Here is a 19,073-nt window from a genome sequence, read left to right on the forward strand (position 1 = left end):
ATATATATGTGTGTGTGTGTGTGTGTGTGTGTGTGTATATATATATATAATTGACAATGTATAATGAGGTTAATAGGCATGGGCCGGTAAAGGATTTTGACAGTATGATAACCTAGGATAAAAACATCACGGTTTCAGGGTATTGCGATTACTGCTCTAAAATATATTCTTTTTTTTAATGTCTGGGTAAAAAAAAAAATTTCCCCTTTGAACAAAATATTTTTATTTTGAGAAACATTTGAAACATTATGAAGCAGTAATAGGATATAAGCAGATATAGTGTTACTTCCCATACCAATAAACTTCCGGTGAACGGCAAAATCTAAAAAATATATATAGTCTTTGTGAATGGTTAATATAAATTTTTACATTTTATACGATTTCTTTTACAGCATTGATCATGTATTGTAAATAAAATATAATCAGTTAAATAAACTTAAGCATTCATTTAGGTGTTGAATCGTAAAAAGAGATGAAAAGCCGTTTACATGCACGCACCAGTCAAGATCAGCAGGCTAGCGCAGAAACGCTCTCGAAAATACTGGAGTAAAATACATTTAAATATTTTAAAGATATGACATGGAAAAATGTAATTTAATGCAGTGCTTCTTGTACATTCTGAGACCCACTTTATAGCGTATATCATTTAGGCTGTGAAGATTAGTGATTTTTAAAGAAAACAGTCATTAAACGTGCCGATTTTTTTTACATACAGTTCACCGAAAGCGTTTAATCAAGGTGACTGACAAAGTAAAATTCCTTCTGCATGCTTTCGATTATGTCAGGCTCAAATGAAATTCAAATGAAAACTTCTGCTATCTTCATTAGTTTCAAAAACACTTTTTTTTTTTTCCAATTTAAAACTGAGATTTTTGCTAGAGATACTGTTGTATTAAAAAACTTTTAAAAAACGTAAATAAAAAAGTCTTATATATACCCTAGGAACAGTATATCAGAAAATTGTAGCGATTTCAAAACCTTGACTTTTACAAACTGCGGTATACCTTGAAAACGGTTAGCGTCCCATTCAGTTATTTTATCAACTTTACACACACAAAACTACAATATTTTATGATAATATTGAATTCGTTTGGCATTACTGAAAGCCTGACAAGTTATTTATTTGACGCTTAATTAACAGCAAAAATACTTTATATTGTTCATAAACAATATAATTTTTTTCTATTTTTAAACTCATTTTACAAGTCACTTTGCCAAGGTGGTTATTTTTGGGGTATCCTTAGAACTCAAACTCTGACTATAACGACAACAAATGTTTGAAAAGAAAGTTTGTAAGAGTATGAAAACACCGAAAACACATGTTGTTATTGCATAACAGAAAGAGAGAGGGTGGTGTCGCAGAACTGCGTAGGTTAAACCAAACTTTTGTTTAGAGTCCGTGAACAGGATCAACCAAACTTGATATGTAAGTGCTAAAAATTGAGTCCTCTCAAACAAAAATTCCCACCTAAAACCACTCGCGATATAATATACAATTTATAATGTTACTCTACACAACACATGCTGTCCTGTAGCGCACAACACGGTGAGCTGAAATGTGTGCGACTGAATCAAAATCATGTTGACATTTCAGACAGCGACAAATCTGACAGCTCGTCAGAAGCACCATAACAGCAAAGCGCGTTTATTTCGGCCCAGCAAGTCACGATTTACAATAACCCGCCATGGTGCAGGTTTATTAAAATGTAATCTAAAATGTGATTGGATATATTATCTATCATTCTACCCAAATTGTTATTAAAATCCTAGTCTGACCCTCCGTATATTACTAGCTTCTATTTCAGTCGTTCCAGTTTTCTCGCTTTGATGCAATGCAAGACCCATTCAACAAACTACGAGTTTATGTTAGCGCCCGAGCGCGAAATAGCCTGAATTTGGATAATTTTTCAAATGAATACAGAGCAGTGACGGCTATAACTCGTCACTCTAAAAGCTTCATTTGGACTGGACGAACGACTTACCCGAAGCAGCTACCAGATCCACATCTGTGCGATAAACACCACTTTTCTTACGGCCCGGTACGTGGAAGAAGTGTACTATAGGTCAAACCAGGCAATAACATAAAAAATATCAAGCAGATGTCAATAATAATGAGTGGAATCCTTAACTCCTGTTCAGGGTTATTATTTAGCCCGTACAGTCAAAACCCTCCATGTACAGAGTGTCCTATCCACCATGACTGGCAATACATTATGATAGACAGTCAACGTGGCCAATCAGAGACGAGCTTTGCGTGTCTAGTCCAATCGCGTTATAGAATGGATACTGCTGTGTGGAAGCAGAATTATGGGCGGAGCTAATATGCAGTAGGAAGAGATCACGCTGAAGCGGTTTATGTATTCATCCGCCTCCCCATCTTAATGAAAAGATCCTGTAAAATTCCTTTCCGTGTTTACATCTGAGAGCTGGAATGTAATAATTACTGAAATTTGCGAACGCATAATATATTTAAAATGCTTTAAATGGAGAAAGTTCTGGGAAATAGCACTTAAACATGGTGTCGTATTGTGCCGGTGCGCTATATTAAACACGTTGTATTATTTATCACATCAGATGTACACGGTTCACACGGTTACGTCAGCTCTTACATTTTTATCAAAGCACATAATATGTGAATTAATCATAAGTAGAAATGCATTCGCTCGTTTTATTTAACGTTCCCTTAAGCACATGGAAACATTAAGTGAGTACAAAAACTGCATATTGTTGAACTAAATATTAGATTGGAATATTAGGGGATTTTGTTATTTCAGAAAACTAGAAACATTTCCTGCAAATCCAATAAAACCATGGAAAGTCCTATTTTTCGTGGAGGAATATAGTGTTTACAGAGTGAATGGTGGTGGTGCAGTGAGAGAAAAATGAAAATGTCAGAGTGCGGTAAGTTAGTTTCATGGCAGTTGAAATGGATTCAGTTGAATTGATGATTCTGGAAATCCACACCAGGGGTTTTGAAATAACACGAGAACAAGAAACAAACCCGAAATCTTATTTCAAGGATTAAATATTGAGAATGCACTTGCGACATATACTCGGATCATAGCTGAGTGCGTCACTGCCGATGGAAGAGCATTTAAAGTCACAGGACGCCAAAACAAAACGTGAAGTCTGTGTTATGAACATGAGATGCCTTCAAGATACTCTGGAGGAGCTAATCACATATATCGTTGCGCAATGTGTAAATCTTAATTTTATAAAATATCTTAAGGTTGTTTTCATTTTAGTTTAGTTTTAAGAGCTTTATTAGAGGTAAGTTTACAGCTTACAGGCAGAATTTACTCAAAAGCAACAGTGTCAAGTTTTAAAGGGACAGTTTAAAAAAAGAAAATTTGCTGTTATTTTCTTGGCCATCCGAGATGTAGGTCTCATGTAGAAGACTTTTTTTAAAGCTGAAACTGTGGTCCTTGCTGATCTATTAAATACAAGACAGGGGCTACCAACTTACAGACAATGCATATTGATACGTGGCTCTAAATGATAAATTGTGGCTGAATTAAGCCAAATGTTATTTCCAACATTTTTGTTTTTGGATTCACATTATCTGCAAATTGACCTGAATGTGTTCATGGCAGTCTGGACTGTGAGCCACGTGTTGCATAATGACGTATGTGGTTGCAAAATCGCATATGAGTTGACATTGTTTACAGCCTTTTTTAATATAAGCTGTAGCATAAGTGTCATTATACGACAGGGAAATCTTGCTTACAAACATTTTGCTGCATTGTCTGATTAATTTTATCTTTAGGCCTATTTATTTCATGCTGAAAGTGACAAAAAGCTTTCACTTACTTTTTACGAATTACCAAGAAGAGTTTCATCTTTTTTTAATGTTCTAACAAAGAAAAACAGAAGTCAGCTACATCTTGGATGACCAGAGTAAATATTCTCCCCATATTTTCATTTAAAAAAACATAATAACAAAAATAGGGAAACATGGTGGCTCAGTGGTTACGCACTGTTGCCCCACAGCAAGAAGGTCACTGGTCCCGGCTGGGTCAGTTGGCCTTTCTGTGTGGAGTTTGCATGTTCTCCGTTTTCACGTGGGTTTCCTCTGGGTGCTCCGGTTTCCCCCACAGTCCAAAGACATGCACTATAGGTGAATTTTAGTATAAAACATATGCTGGATGAGTTGGCAGTTCATTCCGCTGTGGTAACTCCAGATTAATAAAGCGACTAAACCAAAGGAAGAATAATTAAATACCAATAATAATATATTTTATTAATAAAGCACTTTACTTTTAAGTGAAATCTCAGTGCTACAGAAAAAACTTGATGAAATGAAACAAAATAAGTCAAAATCGGCTACGCTGTTATACAAAGATTAAGACATTTAAATGTCAAAAAAACTTTTTAAAAATGTATCTTTATTCTGAATGATCTGTCTCTTTAATATAGTCTTGCGCATGGGATTATCTTCAGTATGAAAACAACATCCAGTTGCTTTTAATTTAATTATATACAAATAAATCAACTAAATTTGCTCAATAGGAATAAAAGAAGCAAACAGGAGTGTGGCCCACTGCATATAGACCTACCTGTAGAGGAGAGAGAGATTACTCTGTTTTATTCCTTATGTAAGGAGCTTATGCACTGGGGTTTTGTGGAAGAGCATTTATACAAACAGATGGACACCCTGTTGCCCTCTCTCAGATCACTCGCTTCCTACACTCAGCCTGCGCACTGAACAGAATGCCATTCAGCCACGAAACCTTCACTGCAGGCAAAAACAATCATGAAAGTGGGGCTGCGGTGGCAGAGATGACTCAGGCAAGCCCTCTGATCTGAGACCAGTTATTGACCGGTCACAGTGGGCAGTTATGAGCGAGTGAAATGTATCAATAGTACACATCTATGGTTTTCAAAGCTTAAATCTCCTGGTCACAGGTGATCACGGGGCTGCACTGTCTGCGTGCTCCAACACGTGCTTGACAAACAGCTGCTTTCAGAGCTCAAGATGACACTTTACAGATGGATTCTCTGTTGGCTTGCCTTCTCATTTCCTTCTCCCATTTTTTTTCCCGCTCTCGCTTTGACACATAGATGCACGTGCAGATGCACCCTTGTTTATGTTTGTTCTTTCTCTCTGCGCACGACGGCTCTCCGTCTTCCTCATTCTCTCCTCTCCTTTATTTCTGAATGTATTAATCCAGATGAAAGGTGTGTGGGTGAACATGTTCCTCTCTGCAGTGACCCGCTGATCTGCTGCACTTGGCTTCCGTAGCATCCTGTCTGCTGCCTAGCAACTCTCTGTATCCATGGCAACAAAGCCAACAAACCCTCCTGCCTCTCTATCAGACGTACCCCCACAATAAGCTGCTATGAGTTTAGCAATCAGGCGCAGGCAAGAATTCAAGAAGTGGAAAAGCTTAGCAAAAAGCACTCGCATAATAATATTCATTCATTTTCTTTTCGGCTTTATTCATCAGGGGTCGCCACAGAGGGATGAACCACCAACTTATCCTGCACATGTTTTACGCAGTGGATGCCCTTTCAGCTGCAAGCCAGCACTGAGAAACACCCATACACTCTTGCATTCACACACACTCATACACTACGGCCAATTTAGTTTATTCAATTCACCTGTACCGCATGTCTTTGGATTGTGGGAGAAACTGGAGCACCCGGAGGAAACCCACATGAACATGGGCAGAACATGCAAACTCCACACAGAAATGCCAACTGACCCAGCCGGGGCTCGAACCAGTGACCTTCTTGCTGTGAGGCGACCCACTGCACCACCGTGTTGCTTATATTAATATTAATGAAAGAAAAAAATTATATTTTAAAGCGGATTTAACTGTCTAATTGTCACTGTAAAAAACATGCAGAGTTGTGTAATTCAATGCGACTATGATATATTATATTAATCAATTTTGGTATATGGATTTGCTTAGCCTGCACTTTTGCAGTCATTTACCCCATATGCAGCTGATGTTTAAGGTACGATTTGAAAGGCATGATGTTGACATACATTGTTTCGTTTGTATTTATTATAATTTACAGTGCTGAGCATATATAAGTACACCCCTCACAAATCTGTCTTTTAAATTCATATTTTAATAGGAAGCTATACAATATTATATTTGTGCATATACATTAGATTAGTCAGTACTGAAGTCAATTCCGGAGCTTATCTAACAAAATAACTTACAATAAGGGACTAAAAACTAGCACACCCAAATTTATGTTATAGAAAAAATATTAAATACAAATTTTAAAAAGAGGAAAAAGCAAAGAAATGGAAAAATGTTGTTAAAATTTTGTAGGTTGTAATTTTTTTGCAATATTTTGCTTGAATTTATTTGTCTGTGATCTTTAAATTTCTAAAAATGTTCGGTGACAAAAATATTATTTAAAAAAATATATCTGTTTAATACATATGTTTTCATGTTTAAATGCACCAAAATACATATATTCACTGAGAAATGGATAGAAATATTTATGTTCAAAATGGGCTCTACTCAATTATGGTGAGCACTGTATTTATTATTGTCAAAAAATAAAATCATAAGAAATTACAGTTATGGAACTTTGCAAATGCTTTAATTCACCCAAATATTTGTTTTCTTTCCAGATTTTTTTCCACAGTTTTTTTTTTTTATGTATAGAGTAGGCATGGCCCGGTGTAAATTTCTGACGATATGATGACCTTGGATCAACATATCATGGTTTCATGGTCTCACAGACAGTACTGTGATCACTGCTCTAAAATATGTTCTTTTTTAAATAGCATGCCTTTAATAAGTTTTTTTTAAGGTTTTACAATAAATCCAACTCCAATAACAAACACCTACCCCAGACAGGTTTTGGAAAAAAATTTACTAAACTAAATAATAATCATTATTTTAGGAAACATTTACAATATTTTGGAACAGGAAACATGTCAGACTAAATATTTTTAAATTAAATCACTGACTTCTGCTGTCTTCACAGATTTCTGTAAAAAAAACTCTTACAAATACATTAGGAATGGTATAACAGAAAAGTTTAGCAGTTTTTAATCCTTGACTTTTCCAAACCATGGTAAATCTTGAAACCGATTATCGTTCAATGCCTAGTATAGAAGTATGTGATATGTACTGTGCACAGCATGATCGAGCACACCCCATTTTGAGAATTAATATTTTTTTTCATTTCTCAGTGAATATAGTCAATGTATTTCGGTGCATTTAAACAAAAACAGATTTATTTAACAGATGTATTTATTCAAATAATATTTTAGTCACCAAACATTTAAAAAATTAAAAGACAATACAATTAAATTCAAGCAAAATAATGAAAAAAAATTACAACCTACAAAATGTCAACTAAATTGTTTCTTTTTTTTTTTTTGTTTTCTATGAATTTTCCTCTTTTTTAAAAAATTTGTATTTAATATTTTTCTATAGGATGTACATTTAAATAAGCTTCAGATTTGGCTTCAGTACTGACTAATCTAATGTATATACACAAATATAATATTGTATAGCTTCCTAAAAAATGAATTTAAAAGACAGATTTGTAAGGGGTGTACTTATATGCTGAGCACTGTATATAATGGGCTTGTACCGATCACATTTAGCTGTCCAAATACATTTTTAACTAAAATACGAAGTTATATCAGTGTCTGATAACTTTTTAAAAATATATTAAAGAATAACAGACATCTTTGGAACTATATTCATATTTTACTTATAACATATACAGGTTGTAATCTCCAGAGTAATAGTTATGTTGTTTTGAATATTTGTATAATCACACATAATGTTTTATTATGTATAATTAATAATAAATAATTATTAATACTGAATAATTCTAAATAGCTAGGCAAATACTGTGTTTAATGTACATTCATTAAATTTGTCTCAAATACAATTTCTATAATTAAACATTTTTGACTGCTTCATACTGTAAAATGGTGATTTTACTCTAGTATATGCAAGAATAGTAGTTTTTAATAGTTATTTTAAAACTGATATAAGAACTATCATCCAGTGTCTGATGCGTAGTGAAGGAATATATATTCGACCGTCTTTCGAAGCTGATGGCGTGGCGACCTCAAGTGGCCAAGGAAGTAAGTAAGTAAGTTGTAGAAACAACTGTACTAATCGTCTCATGATTATGAAATATTTTTAAAAAGAATAGTAAATTACAATATATTTAAATATCTATATTGAAGGCTTCTGGGAGAGAGAACTGAATCCAATTATTGATTGGGAGACTGTCTGAGAGAACTGTTTAGTAACTTCGAAAAAGCCAGCTCACAAAATGATTCATTATAAATAAAATTAAGGCTTTATGCTACCCCGTCCCTGTTATTTAAAATGAAAGAAAAGCAGACCCTCTTTGTCACTTATGTAGCAACTTTACACAAGGTACTTGTCTTGTATATATACAGTGGAAGTCAAAATTATTAGCCCCTCTGTTTATTTTTTCCCCAATTTCTGTTTAACGGTGAGATTTTTTTTCTACACATTTCTAAACACAATAGTTTTAATAACTCATTTCTAATAACTCATTTATTTTATCTTTGCCATGATGACAGTACATATTATTTTACTACATGTTTTTCAAGACATTTCCATACAGCTTAAAGTGACATTTAAAGGCTTCACTAGGTTAATTAGGTTAACTAGGCAGGTTAATTAAGTAAGTTATTGTATGTCAATAGTTTGTTCTGTAGACTAATCGAAAAAAATACAGCTTAAAGGGGCTAATAATTTTGACCTTAAAATGTTTTTTGTGTTTTTTTAAAGAAATAAAATAAATAAGACTTTCTCCAGAGTAAAAAAAAATATTATCATACATACTGTAGCATCATTTGGGAAATATAAAAAAAAAAAAAAATTGAAAGGGGGTTTAATAATTCTGATTTGTATCTGTATGTTCTGGGAATGTCCCCAAATTGCATTATTCTGGTCCAAGGTACGAGACCTACTATAAGAGCTCATGGAAACTCAGATCCAAGGTGACCCATTGCTTTTTCTCATGCTGGACGATTCATCACTCTCCTTGTCCATCAACCAAAGAAGGATTCTGTCAGTTTTTCTCACTGCTGCTGCTGCAAAAAAAAAAAAAAAAAATAGAAAAAAAAACAATCCTGAAAATATTGCTGAATCCAGCTGATCTATCCTGGAGGCTCTATCTACTTGACATTATTAGTTTGGAATACACCACAGCCAGAATAAATGGAGCCAGTAAAAATTTACAATTTTGGTAAAATATGAGAGAGACTGTATCAGATAAGTTTCAATCCTGCTTTTGTACCAAATAATACAGTATTACTGTTTTTATTTTTGTTGGGTGGATCTTGGACTTTGTTGAAAATCAAAATGTTCAATAAAATAATAATAATAGTAATAATAATAAAGAATAGTAAATTAAGAACGTAAACTTGAAAACGAAATTTGGAGATCTAAAGGTATTTCAGGGGGTGACCTGGTGGCACAGTAGGTAGTGCTGTTGCCTGACAGCAAGAAGGTCGCTGGTTCGAGCCTCGGCTGGGTCAGTTGACATTTCTGTGTGGAGTTTGCATGTTCTCCCCATGTTCTTGTGGGTTTTCTCCAGGTACTCTGGTTTCCCCCACAAGTTCAAAGACATGCGGTACAGGGAAATTTAAGACTTCACATATCCAAAGCATTAAATGTGTTCTTGTCAAAAAGATTAAACCACAAGAAAGCTATAAAATACAGTAAATTGTCTTAGACGTGTCTTAAAAATGAACATAAAAAGGAAACACAAAGATGGTTTGGGAGAGGATTAGATAGCAGACCTGCAACCTGTTTCCAAATACTTCTCACTCTTTGCAGAATATTACAAATATTTCTTTATAATGGAAGTTTTCTTGCCATAAGTGGTCTTTTGCAGCCGGGACATGGTCTGAATCATATACTGTAAAATAAGAACAGATATTATATTACTGAGTTAAATATAATCATGAATTGCAACAAATTCAGTAAATAAGGCAGCTTTTATTCTACTTCTGCTTTTGAAAGAACAAATAAAGAGGTAAAACTATATTGCTCTCATACTAGAAAATGTCGAGAACATACCAGTCCTTTTTACAAATAAATTCTTGGCAAAAAAGGCATCACAAGGTCAATAGTTCCTTGAACAAATATGTACCATTTATATCGTAAAAAAGCACATTTTGGCTTTAAAACCTAATAGGAAATTTCTCCAGTGACAGCTCTGTATACATTCTTTGGCTCATTGTTAGTATGTCTAATTATTAGTTCTAACTTAAAATTACCTCATTAACATTGAGATATCCAATAAAAACTGAAATACCAATGTATCAATTTCATCTGTAAAATTTTGGCAGCACAAAGGCTCAGTGCTTAGCACTGTCACCTCATAGCAAGAAGGTTGGTGGTTCGAGCCCCGGCTGAACCAGTTGGCATTTTTTGTGTGGAGTTTGCATGTTCTCTCAGTGTTCATGTGGGGTTCCTCCAAGTGCTCCAGTTTCCCCCACAGTCCAAAGACATGCAGTGTAAGTGAATTGGGTAAGCTAAATTGTCCGTAGTGTATTAGTGTGTGTAAATGAGTGTGGATGGATGTTTCCAGTACTGAATTGCAGCTGTAATGGCATCCGCTGAATAAAAACAGTTGCTAGAATAGTTGGCGGTTCATTCCGCTGTGGCGACCTCTGAAAAAAAGATTAAGCCAAAGGAAAATAAATGAATTTTGGCAACTTATTACATATTGATAATATACACATTGAAACTAGCATGTCATTAAGTCACTTAATCCATACACACTCATTCACACTTATATACTATATTATTCATTTATATGAAATTTATTTGAATTTCCATTTTATATATATATATATATAAATATATATATATATATATATATATATATATATATATATATATATATATATATTTTTTTTTTTTACATCTAATTTTGGTTCTTTTTATTTAAGATTTAAGCGAAACAATAAAACAAACAAGAAAATACTTAAAAGTTTTAAACATTTCTGTTTATTTCATTTTTCTTTTTTATATTTACTTCCGCTTATAACAAAGATGCCCAAAGTAGGGCCTGCGGGCCAAAGTTGACCTATTGTAACCTTTAATTTGGCCCACCGTCTCATCTGAGAGAGGAATGAGAATGATGTAGAGGTTTGGGGCGAATGCCTTTAACACAGAGATCATAATTTCTAATTTGATGTAACCTTTTTTTGTTTGTTTTATTGTTTTTTTATTTAGAGAAAACTGAAATGAAATGTTTCAATTCAATGTTGTAAATGAATCTTATTTTATTTTAAGATGTAAATACTGCCACTCGAGGGGTAAAGGACAATGCAGAAGACATCAGTGAGCAAATCAAGGCAAAAACTAGTGTAATTCTGTTATAAATGTGTTTGGCTGTTTGTACTGTAAAAGGGTCATTATAAAATTTAAAATGTAATTGTTAAACATTATTAAATAAATTAGGAAATTAACCAAAATATTTATCTTCGACCCACTAGCCTCAATCAAGATTGGTTTTGGCCCTTCATATAAAAAAGTGTGGGCACCCCTTGGTTTATAACTTTAGAATGCAAACAAGTTAAGTGCACAAACTATAAATGACCAGCAGATGGCATTCAAGGCTCAACCATGCTTTGAAATGGGCCATTTTTAAACTCCATTTCTTGCATTTAGATTTGGCTTTTAGGGTCTGCCTGTTACTGAACTTTAATTATTATTAGGCCTATTTATCGTTATAAATTAAAAGCCACATATACGAGTATCATGACACAGCGTGTTGTCAATAAAAAACTAAACAGATAGCCTAAACTTAACTAAATCTGTTCTTTCGATACCTTTGATTAAACGTGCAAAAACTTGTGGTGTTCCTTTATCTGAGGCATACGAAAATAGACTCCTTTCACATGACAGTACAACGAACATGTTTTTCCGTATTTCACGTTAATGCACGACCTTATCGATTTTCCTTTTGAACAAATAACCTAAATATTATCATATATGTGATCTTCAGATGTCAAGTGAAAACTTATAACAAGTCTATTAAGTCACGGTGCCGGGGGTGGAGGAGCGGGGAAGTAAATCTGCTGGTCTGTGCGAATAAAAGAAGCAACATCTCAAAGCTGTTTGACTAATCTCTGCTTCTCTTGCTCGGTTATTGTGTGGGCCGCGGCCAGCAGCGACATGGGAAGGCGGGTTTGTTGCCCCCTCCTCCTGAAATTTAGCGTGTGAACAGTCAGCTTGTTCCTGGGCCAACAGAGTCCCTTCTTTCTTCTTTAAGAGGACCGCCTGCGCGCCCAATCTAGAACCCTCTCTCACTCTTAATTTATGCGCATATTAATTATGCTGCATTGTAATTTCCACCGTGGGATAGAGCATGCAAATGAGCAGTTTATGTTTATGTAGGCTACAATCTCCCTCAGGAGGGTGAAATTTAAACCTGTTCTCATGAAGCCGAACATCTCATTTCAGACTGACCAGGAGAATCGATTCAACTGCGTGCGTTTCCTGTGGGCACTTTGCTTTTTTTTTTTTTTTTTATAAATGTGTCTGTGCCTTCCAGTTTCTTATTCAGCCAAATCTATTGGAATTTAGATTTAAGGTCCTTTTATTTATACCTGTCAGACAGAGGATTGGCTCCTTTACCATGACAGTGAGGAGAATGGTTTGACGCGCACAAACACATTTAATTAGAGACATAGACCATTTTTAATGTGAACATTTACTGCTTGTTACCAAACTATTTCAGAACTGTAAAAGGCAGTTTAATCATCTTAATGCTAAAATCTCTGCCACAACATTATTTATCAACATTTGTAGCTTTTTGGATTCTTGGAAGCTATGGAAATTAAAAACGTGCTACAGTAAATACATTAGGACTATTGTTATTGTTTACACCCCTCGAAATGGTCCAATCAAATGGTTATATTCCATTATGGGTGACGTCACCTAAAGGTGGTTTGACAAATAAACCACAAAATATTACTAGATATACACACAAAGTGTGTGTGTGTGGGGGGGGGGGGGGGGGGCACTTACAGTGGGTTGTTTTACAGTATACTGACCTAATTTTATTTTCCATGCATTTACCTAAACTTTTTTTTTTTACTTTTTAAATACTTTCAGATGGTCATTTTGACTTTAGTTAATACATTATTTCTTACATTGTTCCCTCAGCAGAAAAACTTGGGTATAAATAGCTGTTTTGTATTGTAGACCTTCTGTGTTATATTGTTTATCTGGCTAGTAAAGTATTTTGCTGTTAATAGGCTATGTGTTTGTGTTAATTACACGAATTAGACTACATGGTATTAGAACCCATTGTTATTAAAGCATTACTCGTTTTATGATTCTAAAACACTATCTTTATATTAGCTATAACAAATATAGGATAATTAATTTGACTTATTCGATTTTAATTATTTATTTATTGTAGTTATTTTCTTTTAAAAAGTAATTTGCTATTGGTTATTTGAAGCTTATACCTGGACCAGGTTCTGTTCTTTTTTGTCGATTAACACATTTTTGTTTAAATCAACTGACACGCAAACAGAAACCAAATCAACTAGAGCTGCGATGCCACAAGTGGTGAACGAAAGCCAAATATTCTTGGCGGTGTTTTATCTCCAACATTTTGCGAAAATTCGAAAAGAAACAAGGCAATTTCAGCCATGACTATGGTCAAAATGGTAGGCTATAATATGAATTTACCAATCAAAATGACAACATTTGATTGTGCACTTACAGAAATGTACATTAATAACATGCTATAGGCCATTATATTTTATTTATTTTTTGATAAGTATTTAATGTTTAATTAAACATCCTGCTTAAACCTATACACAACCATAAAGGCTGGTTATTCTGCTGAACGTAAATTGGCCTGATTTCTTCAAAGAAAGTTAAAGTCTTTAATCTTTAGTATGGTAAACGGTGTCTTATAGAATGAACTACACTTCGTTTCAGAAGCGTTTGTCTGGATGATTGAGGTTTGCGCATCTGAGAAGCCTACTGTGCGGCACTAGTTGGCATGCTGTGCCACACCGCTCAGCACAGCACACTGAACCTGCTTTGAGAGAAGCTAAAAGGACTACGAAGACAGACCGACATTCATTCAATTTACTTTTATTGGGCCTGATATATAACCACAGTCCATGCTCTACTTTAAAACAAGGCTATGTTCAGGTGGAGATCTTAAATATTATAGTAGGCTATAATCTGTTTAAACTAACAATGTAGTTACAAAAAAAACTTTTTAAAAATCTGCCTATTTATTAAAATAAGCAAAGCATCAAAGGTTTACAATTTATTCGCCTTTCATAATCTGAGAGGAAAACAATAGCGATAAATCGCGACCTCAGCTGACCAAATGCAGAGTAAGCTAGCAAACAACTCAAAACTGGAATTCCATTAGGGCCTACTTTGTACATAAAAAAGCCCGAAATTCAGCTTATTAACGTCCTTAAAAGTCCATTCGTGTCGGTGCACTGCAAAATCAAGCATGCGCAGCTGTTTATAGGAAACTTTATTCCTACTTGCGCCGTAAGTTTTACCTCAAGTTGATTCAATTAGCTAATTAAATATTAAAATATATTAAAATATTATTAATAAAAATTCATTATTATTTTTAATCTATTTGACAAAATTATTGTGAAATCATGAAATCGAAATTACTGGTTAGGACTGACTTCAGCACTGCTTCAGGGACAGCGCCTCACTTTATTCGAGAAAAACAAGAGAACGTCATGCAGCGCAGTTAGAAAGACTATTAGGATAGAATAGAATAGAATAGAATAGAATAGAATAGAATAGAATAGAATAGAATAGAATAGAATAGAATAGAATAGGCACAGTTAATCATACTGTTGGTGTTCCTTGTTTATAAATGAGCATACATTCTGGACGCTTCTATCGGTGTTGCTAACAAAACAAACAAAAGCGCGACTTTTTAAAGAAAGTAAGCTGGAAAAAAAGGAAAACTAGATTTTTCATTTATAAACATGCAAAAATATTCGTGTTTGTCTTGTGGAATGAAGCGTTAGTTTTTGTACGCTGATCTTTGTCTTCCTGATTCAATCTTACACTATGCAGTTATTTCAGATGTCTGTAGTATTACTCGAAAATATGCCTTGTTGCTCCCTGCATCGAATGTCATCTCTTTTTCAGCGTTTCCCTTAATCACTTAAAAGAGAAGGATTGGTCAAACAAGTCACCAAGTCAACTCCATTTACTTTTCACCCTTTATTTTTAAGGCCAGAAAGGGATTTGTTGGGGTGGAAGTTTTTCATCCACGACCCATCCATCCTCTTTGTGCTGTGAGAGGTTTATTGCTCAAATTACTGTAGATATAATAACTCTATAATAGAACGCACATGAAAAACTGAAGGGACAGCTCTAATTTGACCCCGAGTAGGCTATTTAGTGTTTGTTCTGCTTTAAATATATAGGATTTTTAATAGTTGATTCACGTCAAAATAATTATGACTGACTGAAAATGAATTCATTTCACAAACATAATCAACAGATTGTTGTTAATGATAAATAGGCTATCAATAAGGGCAGAAAGCCATAAATTTCATTGAAAACAGATATACAATATAGCAACGCTTTAATATCCATATTGCTTGAAGATAACTGGTAAAAGCATGAAACATAAACAATTACACACACATACAGGCTACAAAACACAAACCAAAAATGAGCCTTTACATGTAAGTTGGCACGCATTCAATTGTGAGGTGATCAAATCTATATTAACATTAATAATTTCGTTCACTACAAAACATATTTCGTTAAATTATTATCAAAATAAACGAAATTCATACATGTAAACTGCTGTTTTGAAAGTAATTTATTTGCAATAGCTACTGTAATAGCCGAGGTCACACAAAGACTGCTGGAATTTCATTCTCTAACACACCACACGGCTTCTACATTATAACGGGGGAATAATTTTAAGCACCAGGTTTGCGATTGATTACCGTTCCATTAAGAGAACCAGTATTTATTTAATGTACAGACAACACTTGGTCGAATTCTAAACGTCTATAAGTATCAAATGTCATGCTGCTTGTAAAAAAACATGACAAAGGAGAAAGATATAGCTTAAAATAAATACAAAAAAACAGACCATGCTTCATACATTTATAAAAACGATTAACCAATAACATATAGGCTCGGTCTATTCTGTAAATGTGCAACCAGAAAAGTGTTTGATTTCGTGTCATTGTAAACAAATAGACACTTAAACTCGAAGGAAATGCATAAATTGAACAATTAGTTCAGCATTATAGTCGACATCTGCCAAACGAATCACATGCTTCAGTTTTATTGTTTAAAATACAGTTAGACCTAAATTAAACTCCTAGTGTAAACTGAAAACGACTGAAAAAAATTAAACCCTTTTTGAGTCGAGAAAGAGTTAAACTTCACGATGAAGACTTAGTGGTTGTGAGGACATAAAGCGTGTCACCGATGCTAGACTAAAAACAATGGCTTAATGAACGATAATGAGAAGGCTAATTTTACTAAGACAAATCTCACGATGGACTCTGCCTTATTGTTAATTACAGAATCACATACATATTCTCTCGTCAGCTGAAGCTTAAACATTGCAATATATGGAATAAAGTTGTGCATTTAATCTTCTAGTCTGCTGCTTCACACAACCCCATTTTGTAGTCAAAACGAATTTCCAGGTCATTTGCATATGCAAATTAGGGTTAATTGCAAACCCTGTCAGGCGGTGCGTGGGAGATGTCAGAACGCCATTTTTGTTTTTCAGTCAGACCAGGCTTAGGGATTTGTCATTGAGAAAACAGCTCTTGTAGTTTCCAATAACCAGGAATAGACTAGCTATCCTGTGGTAAAACTGGGTCCTGTTTAAGTATACGAATTTTAAATAGAGGGATCAATAAAACCAGCCAGTGCCTGGCCCACATCTTTGAAACCTTTTTTACCTTAAAGAAACAAAAGCTTACACAGATTAACAATATAGTTGACATGGCAGAAAACATTTTCACGATCTGCAAAGGTCTTACAGACCAATGTAAGACGACGTGCTACGTTTGGATTTAGGGGAACAAAAGATGACATTTCAGTTGCTAAACACGTATAGGATTCTCAACCTTCCAGCATCCCAATTCCAACTTCACAAGGGAAGCCATATAACAACCCAAAGAAAGGTTTTTCTACATAATTGTACTCACTCTCATTTATACAGTAAATAAAAAAAAATACCAACGATGCAAATTTTAACTGTGAAAACAATAAAGTGTTTTCTTGTATGAATAGATCATAAAAGAAAAAAAAATTAGAGAGTGCAAAAATTTAAAATAATTTTCAAAGTTTTGCTCAGACTTGTGTGGCAAGATTCTATACTTGTTAAAATGTTTTTTTGGAATAAATTGTGGTCTTAAAAATCTTTTATTTTAAAGACCGCACACACACACCTTTGTACAGCGGTCTCGGTGGGGACATACAGACATTTAGTGTTTTTAAACGTAGGCTATCTAACATCTTTTATAACCGCTAAATATAACCCTCACATAAGCATTGATTTTACATTTTCGAATAAACATTATTTAGTGCTTTTATTAATTTGTTTCCCTTGTGGACACTGCTGGCTGATCCACAATATGTAAAAAGACAAAGCCCACACACACACACACATACTGTCCTTGAATTACATGTGTGAACTTGACATGTTAACATCCATCCATCCCCTTTACTCTGGTGCAATATTGCATGAAACGATTATGTAACATGTTTGTATAAACAGCAGAAATGTACAGTGTAATGATGTACTCACGTGACAAGAATCAGCAAAGCCAAATAACCTATTGTATAAGGATGAAGGATGGGTAATAAATAAAATGTAATTTGGATGAAATATAAATGTGGATTATAAACACGATGTAAATGTTAAAAATATTTAAATGGTTTCTGATGGAGTAGCAATATTAAAATATTATGTTTTTTAATCATTTTATTATTTACTCTGTAATCTTATTAAAATAAACACCTGTTTCACAATATCAGTTCGCAAATCTTTTATGCTAATGGAATCGACACTTCATTCATACACATCATAGCGAGATATTGTGCCAAGGTGCATTCCCCTGATACCCGAGCTCACGTTTTACATAAGAGGGGAAATGTGAAAAGACCAGAATAGATCATCCCATAAAATGCAATCCTTGTCATGAGTTTTACTGCTCATAATCGCCTTGAGAGCATTAGCACACTTTCGTGGCCGAAAATCGTGGTGCTGATTTGGTCAAACTCCTCGTTAGAAACACGTGTTCTTATTAGGAATAAATCTCAACAGCCTGACTTCTGGAGCGCGCGCTGGAAGTCTATGAAAATCATACAAGCCACTGCGCCCTGGCAGAGTCTCATGCGCACACGTGGGCGCTTAATGCATCAAACACATCACAATAGCATTGTTTAATATGATTATACTTTTATTTTAAACCTTATTAAACGTATTAAATAGGCTATATGTTTATGCTGGCTGTAGGCTACTGTTTATGCTTTAAAATTAAACGTGGAGCTTTGAAACTTTCGCGCATGAGTGCTTATATCCACAACTTTCTTAGGCCCAAAGTCTAAAAGTGAAAAACATAAAACACAACGCGCTTGTTTATTTCTAATTGATCAGGCCGGTGATTAAACGTGTTGGGGAATCCCTCGGGAAATGAATGAAATGTGTTAAAGCAATGGACTAGTAGAAACATGTTGTCGGTTGATAATTGATAATAACCCTGGGACGTGCCATCACTGAGCAGAGTCTGTCTGATTCTCACAGCATCCCTGGCGGACAAGAAGCTTTGGCGTATTATCTCTAACTCATTACTCCTCGACGGGTTGGCTTTCACGAAGGGTTCGAGGCCTGGGTGCCCCAGGTGCCCTGGTAACAGCGGCTTTCGCGTGCTACCAAGATCTGGAGAAAAGACAGCAAACGATGGAAATCGGTGGAATTTGAGACAGAGAATGCATAAAGAGCCTGGGCTTTTAGAAAAAAGGGACTGATGGAAAAACCAAGACCAGCGGCCTCTGACAGAGTTGTCTATTTGGCAGTCGCGCCTCCTATTG

The 19,073-nt window shown here is 34.6% G+C and overlaps 1 protein-coding gene and 2 long non-coding RNA genes across 33 annotated transcripts in view; 1 reads left to right on the forward strand and 2 right to left on the reverse strand.

The window, feature by feature from the left end:
* The window catches only part of mef2d (myocyte enhancer factor 2d), a 122,718-nt gene extending 120,516 nt beyond the window's left edge, over positions 1-2,202 (reverse strand). For all 27 annotated transcript variants that reach the window (XM_087285140.1, XM_087285129.1, XM_087285116.1 and 24 more), the window contains exon 1: positions 1,983-2,202. The gene's annotated coding sequence lies outside the window, so the exon portion shown is untranslated. The remainder of the gene's footprint in view (positions 1-1,982) is intronic.
* A 671-nt stretch (positions 2,203-2,873) lies between these two features.
* LOC141378210 (uncharacterized) lies at positions 2,874-7,616 on the forward strand. 2 transcript variants are annotated; one of them, XR_015511528.1, is made up of 3 exons: positions 2,874-2,901; positions 5,209-5,362; positions 5,448-7,616. It is a non-coding gene; the product is annotated as an uncharacterized LOC141378210 (long non-coding RNA). The 2 variants fall into 2 exon arrangements; XR_015511529.1 differs by having other exon boundaries at positions 5,172-5,362; positions 5,448-6,548.
* Positions 7,617-8,480: 864 nt separating this feature from the next.
* The window catches only part of LOC147833365 (uncharacterized), a 46,405-nt gene continuing 35,812 nt past the window's right edge, over positions 8,481-19,073 (reverse strand). For 2 of the 4 annotated variants that reach the window (XR_015511531.1, XR_015511532.1), the window contains exon 4: positions 9,952-10,648. This is a non-coding gene — a long non-coding RNA (uncharacterized LOC147833365). Of the gene's footprint in view, positions 9,062-9,951; positions 10,649-19,073 lie in introns of those variants that run through there. The other 2 variants (XR_015511530.1, XR_015511533.1) reach the window with 2 other exon arrangements.

Source organism: Danio rerio, chromosome 16 (genome assembly GCF_052040795.2).
Source record: "Danio rerio strain M-AB ecotype USA chromosome 16, GRCz13ab, whole genome shotgun sequence".
NCBI classification, from domain to species: Eukaryota; Metazoa; Chordata; class Actinopteri; order Cypriniformes; family Danionidae; genus Danio; species Danio rerio.